This window comes from Piliocolobus tephrosceles, chromosome 10, assembly GCF_002776525.5.
Source record: "Piliocolobus tephrosceles isolate RC106 chromosome 10, ASM277652v3, whole genome shotgun sequence".
In the NCBI taxonomy this organism is placed as follows: Eukaryota; Metazoa; Chordata; class Mammalia; order Primates; family Cercopithecidae; genus Piliocolobus; species Piliocolobus tephrosceles.
In genome coordinates this window covers 10387766-10398582 of record NC_045443.1, presented here as the reverse complement: position 1 = coordinate 10398582, position 10817 = coordinate 10387766, and the positions used below count along the sequence as shown (strand labels likewise).

General features: G+C 40.8%; 1 pseudogene; it reads right to left on the bottom strand.

Moving 5' to 3' along the window:
* Nucleotides 1-7711: 7711 nt before the first annotated feature.
* Nucleotides 7712-8993, bottom strand: LOC111526590 (annotated as a pseudogene).
* Nucleotides 8994-10817: the final 1824 nt, after the last annotated feature.

Below are 10817 nucleotides of genomic sequence, written 5' to 3'. Positions count from 1 at the left end.
GGCAAACTGAGTTCAACAACACATTATTTAAAAAGATCATTCATTATGACAAAATGGGATTTATCCCAGGGATGCAAGGATAGTTCAACATACACATATCAATCAATGTGATACATTGTATTAACAGAATGAAGGACAAAAACCATAGGATTATTTCAATTGATGCCAAAAAAGCATTTGATAAAATTCAACATCCTTTCATGATAAAAACGCTAAAAATTGGGTATACAAAGACATACCTCAACACAATAAAAGCCGTATATGAGACAGACCCACAGCTAGTATTATACGTAATGGGGAAAACCTGAAAGTGTCTCCTCTAAGATCTGGAACATGACAAGGATGCCCATTTTCACCACTGTTATTCAATATAGTACTGGATGTCCTAGCTAGAGCAATCAGAAAAGAGAAAGGAAGGAAGGGCATTCACACTGGAAAGGAAGAAGTCAAATCATTCTTGTTTGTAGATGATGTGATATTATATTTGCAAAAACCTAAAAGAGTTCACCAAAAAACTATTAAAACTGATTAACAAATTCAGTGAAGTTGCAGGATACAAGATCAACCTACAAAAAATCAGCAGCATTTCTATATACCAACAGTGAATGATCTGAAAAAGAAATCAAGAAAGTAATCCTATTTACAATAGCTACAAATAAAATAAAATTACTAGGAATTAATCAAAGAAGTGGAAACCATACAGTGAAAACTATAAGACACTGATGCAAAAAATTGAAGAGAACACAAAAACAGTAGAAAGATATTCCATGTTTATGGATTGAAAAATCAACACTGTTAAAACATCCATAGTACCTAAAGCATCAGATGAGATTTAATACAATTCCTATGAAAATACCAATGACATTCTTCACAGAAATAGAAAAAGTAATCCTAAAATTTATATGGAACCACAAACCCAGAATAGTCAAAGCCATCCTGAGCAAAAAACCAAAACAAACAAACAAACAAAAAACTAGAGGAATCATATTACCTGACTTCAAATTATATTACAGAGCAGCATGGCACTGTCATTAAAAACAGATACGTAGACCAATGGAACAGAATAGAGAATTCATAAGTAAATCCATACATTTACAGTGAACTCATTTTCAACAAAGGTATAAAGAATAAACACTGGGGAAAGGACAGTTTCTTCAATAAATAGTGCTAGAAAACTGGATATTGATATGCAGAAGAATGAAACTAGGCCTTTCTGAGGCTGAGGTGGGAAGATCACTTGAGCTCAGGAGTTTGAGACCAGCCTGGGCAACACAGTGAGACCTCATCTCTATTAAAAAAAAGAAAAAAAAAAAAGGAAAGAAACTAGATCCTCCTCTCTCTTCATATACAAAAATTAAATAAAATTAACAACTTAAATATAAGACTTCAAATTATGAAACTACTAAAAGAAAACATTGAGGAAACTCTCTAGGACATTGGTCTGAACAAAGATTTCTTGAGTAATACCCCACAAGCACAGGCAACCAAAGCAAAAATGAATAAATAGGATAGCATCCAGTTAAAAACTTCTGCCTAGCAAAGGAAACAATTAACAAAGTGAAGAGATAACCTATGGAATGGGAGAAAACATTTGCAAACTATCCATCTGACAAGGGATTAATAACCAGAATATATAAGGAGCTCAAATAACTCAACAGGAAAAAAAAATCTAATTAACACGATTTAAAAATGGGCAAAAGGTCTGAATAGACCTTTTTCAAAAGAAGACATTGAAATGGCAAACAGATATATGAACTGTTTCATCGTACCTGATCATCATCAGGTCACATGCACATTAGCCTAGGGCTACACAGGGTCAGGATCATCAGTATCACTGTCTTCCGCCTCCACATCTTGTCCCACTGGAAGGTCTTCTTGAGAAGTAAGGCATGGAGCTGACACCTGCGATTATAACAACGCCTTCTTTGGCAACACCTCCTGAAGGACCTGCCTGAGGCTGTTTTATAGTTAACTTTTTTTTTCTTAGTAAGAATAGACTCTAAAATAATAATTAAAAATATAAGAAATAGCTGGGTGCCATGGCATGTGCCTGTAATCCTGGCTACTTGGGAGGCTGAGATGGGAGGATCCCTTGGGCCCAGGAGGTTGAGGCTGTTGAGTGATATGATTGTGCTTGTGAATAGCCACCACATTCCAGTCTGGGCAACATAGCCAGACCCCATCTCTAAAAAAATGAAAGGATACTAAATACATAAACAATAACAGTTGTTTATTATCATTATCAAGTATCATGTACTGTACCTAATTGTATGTGCTATACTTTTATGTGACTGACAGCACAGTGAGTTTGTTTGCACCTGCCTCACTACAACAGTGTTTGTGCAGTGCCTTGAGCTACGACTTCGTGGAATCACGAGGCAACAGAAATTTTTTAGCTCCATTACAGTCTTATGGGAACACAGTGTATATATGGTTCATTGCTGACATAAATATTGTTATGTGTGCATGACTATATATATTTTGTCTTCCTACCATTTCCTGACATACAGCTTCTAGAACTCTTGGGATCTCCGGAGTGATAAGAGTGTCTTATGTATGCTAATGAATGACTGGTGGCTGGGGGCTCCCAGATAGTTTTAGGATCAGGGGTGGTCACCAGTAAGACCAAGGCATGATTAGAGGGCTGGAATTTTCAGCCCCACCCCTCAACTCCAGGGAGGTTGAAGGTTGAGTTGATCAACGGCCATCAATGATGGCCAATGATGTTATCAATTATGCCTATGTAAGGAAGCTTCCATAAAAACCCAAAAGAATGGGTTCCAAGAGCTTCTGGACAGCTGAACGGATGGTGGTTTCTCGCAGGTGGTGCACCTGTGTGGGGCCTGGAAAATCTGTGCACCTTCTCACATGGCTTACCCCATGCATCTCTTCCATCTGGCTGTTCCTCTGTATCCTTTGTAATATTCTTTAAAATAAATGAATAAACCTTAAGTGTTTTCCTGAGTTCTGTGAGCCATCCAGCAAACTGGACCCGAGGAGGGTGTCAGGGATACCCAGATTTAAAGCCAATCAGTCGGAAACTCAGGCCACATCCTGTGCTTGGGACTGGCATTGGAAGTGGGAGACAGTCTCGTGGGACTGAGCCCTTTCCTTGTGGGATCTGATGCTACCTCCAGGTAGATAATATCAGAATTGAATTGAGTTAGAGGACACTCAGCTGGTGACCTCTGGAGAATTCACTGCAGAATCGATGGCTTGCTTGGCTTGTGGGGAAATATCCCTACGCATTTGGTCACAAAAGCATTCTGTTATGAGAGTATAGTATGGGAGAAACAGATTTTGATTTTCTTTTCCTGTTCAATCTTTTGCATTCTAGCTTACTCTTTTTGTACGTTGTTAAGGAAATCTTTGCCTAGTCCAAGGCCACAAAATTTGCCTTAACGATTTCTTCTAGAAATTTTATAGTTTTAGGTTTTACATTTAGGTTGGTAATGTATTTAACTTCTTTTTCTTTTTTTTAAAAGAGTTGATCTTGATGTGTCACCCAGGCTGGAATGCAGTGGCATCATCATAGTTCACTGTAGTCTTAAACTCTTGGGCTCAAAATCCTCTTGCCTCAGCCTTACAGCTAACTGGAACCACAGGTGAATGCCAGCATGCCTGGCCAATTAAAAAAAAAAATTGTAGAGATGGGTTTTCACTGTGTTGCTCAGACTTGTCTTGATCTCCTGGCCTTAGGTGATCCTCTAGCCTTGGTCTCCTGGGCTGCTGGGATTACAGGTATAAGCCACAGCATCCAGCCTGTTTTTTTTCTTTTGAGATGGAGTCTTGCTCTGTTGCCCAGGCTGGAGTGCAGTGGTGTGATCTCTGCTTACTGCAAGCTCCGCCTCCCGGGTCCATGCCATTCTCCTGCCTCAGGTTCCTGAGTAGCTGGGACTACAGGCGCCCGCCACCACGCCTGGTTAATGTTTTGTATTTTTAGTAGAGATGGGGTTTCACCATGTTAGCCAGGATGGTCTCGATCTCCTGACCTCGTGATCCGCCCACCTTGGCGCATCCAGCCTGCTTTTTTATAACTTTTATACGTGGTGTGAGGTATGGGTTGAGATTTTTTTTTCTTATAAATGCCCAATTATTTTACAGCCATTTATTGAAATAAGTATCCTTTTCCCACTGAATTCTTTTGGCACCTATGTTGAAAATCAATTGATCATGAACACATGGAGTTTTTTTTGGAGCCAGAGTCTCACTCTATTGCCCAGGATGGAGTGCAGTGGCATGATCTCAGCTTACTGCAACCTCCTCCTCCTGGGTTCAAGTGATTCTTCTGCCTCAGCCTCCTGGGTAGCTGGGATCATGGGCATGCACCACCATACCTGGCTAATTTTTGTATTTTTAGTAGAGACAAGGGTTCACTATGTTGGCCAGGCTGGTCTCAAACTCCTGATCTCAGGTCATCTGCTTGCCTCAGCCTCCCAAGGTGCTGGGATTACAGGCATGAGCCACCACACCTGGCCGACACATGGGTTTATTTCTGCATTCTCTTCTGTTCCTTTTCAAAGTGTATCTATCCTGTCACTTCTACCCCATTGTAATTTTATAGTAAGTCTATAAGTAAGACTATAGGGTAGTATAGTCCTCCAACTTTGTTTTTCTTTTTAAAAATTGTTTTATCTGTTCTTGGTCCTGTGGGTTTTACTATAGATTTTAGATAAATGTTCTTTTTATACATTTTGCATATGTGTGAATATGTTGGGGGAAATCACTGAGTTAATGGCAATATGCATTTTAAATTTGATGACAGCTTTAAATGGTCCCACCAATTTAAACTCTCCAACAATGTATAAATTTGGGTGCCTATATCTTTATACCCTCACAAGGCAGAGATAAGGTGAACCCCAGGCTCTTCAGGATTATGACGACTTCATTCCTGGTTCCATTTCTGAAGAATAATAAGCGGTTTTTACTTAGAAGGAGGTCTTTCAGATTCTTCACATTGGGACATCTACAGTACACATCTTTCCCTTGCTGGTAATGCTCTCACATGGCAAAGTTTTGGTGATAGTAAAGTCTTTGTTTCTGTATTAGCAATGAGAAGGGAAAGGAAATAAAGAGGAGAGAAGAAAACTCGTGGCACAGAGGAAAGAGCGTAAAAATGATGTGATGAAAGCTAAAGAAGAAGTGGTTTTCAAGGGGCAGGGAGCACTCATTAGAACACAATGTCAAAGAGTTGTAAAGTAACATAATGAGAGGAGAGTATTCAATGGAAATGGCAATATGAAGGTCATGTTTATCATTCTTCACTGGTGTGGTGGTGACAGGTGAAATTTTAGCAGGCTGATAATACAAGTAAGGAAGTGGAAACAATGAGTTTAGATGGTTCACAGTTTGGTTAAGACAGGAAGGAAAGGGATAATATCTAAGTAGAGTCATATGTTAGGTCAATATACCTTAAAATACAGATAGAAGCACATTTTGTAACCGGAGGTAACAAAATTATGACAAAAGGGAGATATTAAAAATGCTTGTGGGTGTGGCCGGTTGCAGTGGTTCATGCCTGTAATCAGCACTTTTGGAGGCCAAGGCAGGCAGCTCACTTGAGGCCAGGAGTTTGAGATCAGTCTGGCCAACATGGTGAAACTCCATCTCTACTAAAAAATACAAAAATTAGCTGGGCGTGGTAGCACATGCCTGTAGTCCCAGCTACTCAGGAGGCCAAGGCACGAGAATCACTTGAACCCAGGAGGTGCAGTTTGCAGTGAGCTGAGATCGCGCAATTGCACTCCAGCCTGGATGACAGAGTGAGACTTCATCTCAAAAAAAAAAAAAAAAAAAAAAAAAGCATGTGAGAGAGGATCCTTTAGAGACCAAAATTCTTGAGTCAGTGGATGAATATAAAGCTGACTGGACAACTGGAAGAAGTAACCTTGGGTAGAAGGAGTGCCCCTTTCCCATGGAAGAAGGACAGATGGGTGAGGATTCTGATGGGTTTATTACAAGTGACAGGGAAGTAAACTGCTCTTGCCTCGTGAACTTCATTTTCTCAGTGAAATCAAAGACAAGGTCATATACTAAGAAGGAGAGAGGAAATAATAGTTTTGGGGGTCTGTGGACAGCAGAATTTTTGAATAATCACAAAGGGCAAAAAGAGGCATCTGCCTGGAGACACGACATTGCTGGGCAGCTCTGCGAGCTTGGGTGAGGCAGGAGGCCATATATTTTTAGTGATTTCAGTCTGTACTATTGCATAATTTTTGGCAGCAGGCCACATGGGATTAGTCATAAAAAATAGAGAAATCAAATAGCAAGAAGGATGGAGGGAGAGGATATTACAGCATGGTTTCAGGGGAAGAGAAAAGGTGTCAGAAAAGAGAAGTAGGCAAGAAAACCAAATAATAGGGTCTCTGAAGTGAGGGACATGTATAGGAAAAGATTTGGGAGTAATAGTGCAGGAAACGAAATAAAACATGACAGCGAACATTTTTGTACATGTATTCTGTTTTCTCATGTTTTGAAATCATGAGCCAAAACACATGCCAAAGCAAAAGTGTTCATAATACCAATGGGTTACTTTTCAAAAAGGCTGCAGCAGTTTTACTCCCACTGGCAACGGATGACAGTACCAGACCTAGGTCCTTCTCAGCTCCATGTGTTCTCAATGTTTTAAATTCTGGCTAATTATTATTATTACTATTTTTGTGGGGAAAGAGGGATGTTATAGCTTTGTCATCATTTGTGCTTTCCAGTCTACTACTGGCTTTGAGCATCTGCTCAAGTAAGTTAGTTATTTGTATTTACTCTGAGTTTCATGTTTATATCCTTTGGCTATTCACTCTATCAGCGTTTGCTTTTTTCTTGTCTTTTTTCTCATCAATCTGTAAGCACTCTTCGAGGCACATGCCACCTGCTTATTTGTCAGTCATATGTGTTGCAAATATTTTATATTGTTTGTTTTCTTAAAACACTGTGGAGCATTTATTTTCTTTCTATTCATGCATTTTAAGTTTTTAAAAAATTGTGTGTGTGTCTGTGTGTGTGTGTGTATCTGTGTGTGTCTGTGTGTGACTGTCTGTGTGTGTGTGTCTGTGTATTTTAGAGACAGGTGCTCACATTTTTGCCCAGGCTGAAGTGCAGTGCTGTGATCATGGCTGACTGTAGCCTCAACCTCATGTGTTCAAGTGATGCTCCTGCCTCAACCTCCTGAGTAGCTGGGACCACAGGTGTGCATCACTGTGGATGACTTTTTTTTTTTAATTGACAAATAAAAATTGTATATATTACAATATATAACATGTTGATTTGAAATATATATACATTGTGGAATGGGTAAATGAGCTAATTAACATATGCATTACCTCACATATTTATGTGTGTGGGGTGAGAACACTTAAAATCTATTTTCTTTTTCTTTTTTAAAAAAGACGTTTATTCAGCATCATGATCAGACTATTCCGTTTAGCAATCCACAGCATGAGTGCAAAAAAAAAAAAAAAGTCTACACTAAAACCCTTGGTTGAATGCTTTTATACTTTCCACAGAACAGAAACGAAAATAACCTGTTATACAATTAGTCACGAACACAGTCCTCAAGTTTTTTGTCCATACACATGAGTATTTGTGTAAAACATATCTTCTTTGTAGCAGCTAGGCCTTGCCACCACTGTGCTTGGCTGAGTTCACAAATCTGTTGTTCCTGTGGCTTCCCTGTCACTTCTCTGGCTCTCCTGTCCTGCTAAGCTTTGTTTCCTAATTAAAATCTTCTGCCACTGCCATAGCTATTGTTGCTACTAAAACCGCCATAGGCACCTTGGTTTCTTAGTTTGGTCAAGTATTGGCCTCCACCACCACAGGGGCCAGAGCTTCTGACTCCAAAGATTTCTCCCTTCATGGGTCCAAAATTTGAAAACTGATTGTTGTAATTGCCAAAATCATCGTAGCTTCCACCACCTCCCAAATTGCTTCCATCATTACCAAATCCATTATAGCCATCCCCACTGTCACCATATCCACCACCACCATGGCTGCCACCAAAGCCATCATGACCATGAAGTTTTCTCCACTACCAAAGTTGTCACTCCCACCAAAACCACCTCCACGACCACTACCAAAGTGTCCAGAACCACTTCGACCTCTTTGGCTAGATGAATCACTAGCTATCTCTTGCTCTGACAGCGCCTTCCTAACTTCACAGTTGTGGTCATTCACAGTATGGTATTTCTGAATGACAGTCTTATCCACCGAGTCATGGTGGTCAAAGGTTACAAAGGCAAAACCCCCTTTTTTGCCACTGCCTCAGTCAGTCATGATTTCAATCACTTCAATTTTTTCAAACTGTTCAAAATAATCTCTTAGGTGATGTTCTTCAGTGTCTTCTCTTTTTTTGTTTGTCTTTTTGTTTTTTTGAGGCAGAGTCTGGCTCTGTCACCCAGGCTGGAGAGAAATGGCATGATTTTGGCTCACTGCAACCTCTACTTCCTGGGTTCAAGCAATTCTCCTGCCTCAGCCTCCCGAGTAGCTGGGACTATAGGCATGCGCCACCACACGCCCGGGGAATTTTTGTATTTTTAGTAGAGATGGGATTTCACCATTTTGGCCAGGAAGGTTTCGATCTCTTGACCTTGTGATCCCCGCGCCTTGGCCCCGCAAAGTGCTGGGATTACAGGTGTGAGCCATGGCGCCCGGCCTCAGTGTCTTCTTTAATGCCATCAACAAACATCTTTTTCACAGTGAAGTGGGCACCTGGTCTTTGAGAATCTTCTCTTGAGACAGCTCTCTTTGGTTCCATAACTCTTCCATCCACGTTGGGTGGCCTTGCATTCATGGCTGCGTCCACCTCCTCCACAGTGGCATAGGTGACAAGCCCACAGCCCCTGGAGCGCTTGGTGTTTGGGTCTCTCATTACCACACAGTCCTGAGCATTCCCCATGCTCACAGTGGCTCCTCAGGCTCTCATTGGTTGTTTCAAAGCTCAGCCCTCCAATGAAGAGCTTCCTCAGCTGGTCAGGCTCTTTAGGAGACTCTGACTTAGACATGACGGCAGGGAGAAGAGAGTCTTTAATGATGCTTCCTCAGTGGCGTCCAAGGGCAGAAAGGCAAAATCTATTTTCTTAGCAATTTTCAAGAATACAGTACATTGTGTGTTTTATTTATTTATTTATTTATTTATTTATTTATTTATTTATTTATTTATTTATTTTTTTAGATGGAGTTTCACTTTTGTTGCCCAGGCTAGAGTGCAATGGTGCGATCTCGGCTCAACTTCTGCCTCCCGGACTCAAGCGATTCTCCTGCTTCAGCCTCCCAAGTAGCTGGGATTACAGGCGTGCACCACCAGGCCTGGCTAATTTTTGTATTTTTAGTAGAGACGGGGTTTCATCATGTTGGCCAGGCTGGTCTTGAACTCCTGATCTCAAGTAATCCATCTGCCTTGGCCTCCCAAAGTGCTGCAATTCCAGGCGTGAGCCGTGGCCCCCGGCCTGAATAAACTGTTATTAACTACAGTTAGTAACTACAGTTACTTCGTTGCACAATAGACCTCTTGGACTTATTCCTCCTCTCTAACTGAAATTTGGTATATTTTGATGAATATATCCCCAATCCCCATTCCTCATTTTAAGTTTTAATAAAGTCAAAACTGTCATTTTTTCCCCCTTATTGTGGATTTTGGTATTCCACCTAGAATTGCCTGCTTGGGATTTTACTTGTATTTTTCCAAATTTTTTTTTCTAATAAGTTTATATTTTTAATTAATTAATTTATTTGAGACAGTCTCGCTCTGTTGCCCAGGCTGGAGCACAATCGCATGATCTCGGCTCACTGCAACCTCCGCCTCCCAGGTTCAAGCAATGCCTCAGCCTCCCAAGTAGCTGGGATTACAGGCACGTGCCACCACACTCAGCTAATTTTTGTATTTTTAGTAGACACGGGATTTCGCCATACTGGCCAAACTCCTGACTTCAGGTGATCCACCCGCCTTGGCCTCCCAAAGTGCTGAGATTACAGTGTGAGCCACTGTGCCCTGCCCTCTCTTAAACTGGCTTTAATTATTATTTGGTTTCACATTTTGATCTGTAGTTAATTTTTGCAGTTGTGATATCTAACTTGGAAGAGAGAAGACGGACTGAGTTCTGGGCAAAGTCTTGGATTATTGAGAGGGAAGGAAAAGGTTTGAAGATGAAAGTGATGAGAAGGGGTAGTGGATGGAGTGGGCAGGTGGCATGTGCCTCAAAGAAGCCATTTTTTGGGGGTATTGTTACTGTGATAAAGTGTACATAATATAAAGTTTATCACTTTAACCATTTCTAAGTGTGTAATTCAGTGACATTAATTACGTTCACCCTGTTGTGCAGCCATTATCACTATCCATTAAAGGAACCATTTTTTTTTTTTTGAGATGGAGTCTGGCACTGCCGCTCGGGCTTGAGTGCAATGGCGAGATCTTGGCTCACTGCAAGCTCCACCTCCTGGGTTCACATGATTCTCCTGCCTCAGCCTCCCAAGTAGCTGGGATTACAGCGGCCTGCCACCACACCTGGCTAATTTTTTGTATTTTTAGTAGATTTTGTAATTTTTTGTATTTTTTGTAATTTTTTTGTATTTTAGTAGTTTCACTATGTTGGCCAAAGTGGTCTTGAACTCCTGACCTTGTGATCTGCCCCCCTTGGCCTCCCAAAGTGCTGGGATTATAGGCGTGAGCCACTGTGCCCAGCCTAAAGGAACCATTTTTCTATGATGAAGAAATAATGGTCTGGAGTCAGCAAGGAAAACAACAATAACAAAAATGCTGACTTTCCTCTCTTCCACTACTTCCACTCTCCTTGCAACTTAGTAGCCTCATTTTGTGAGGGCATAATTTT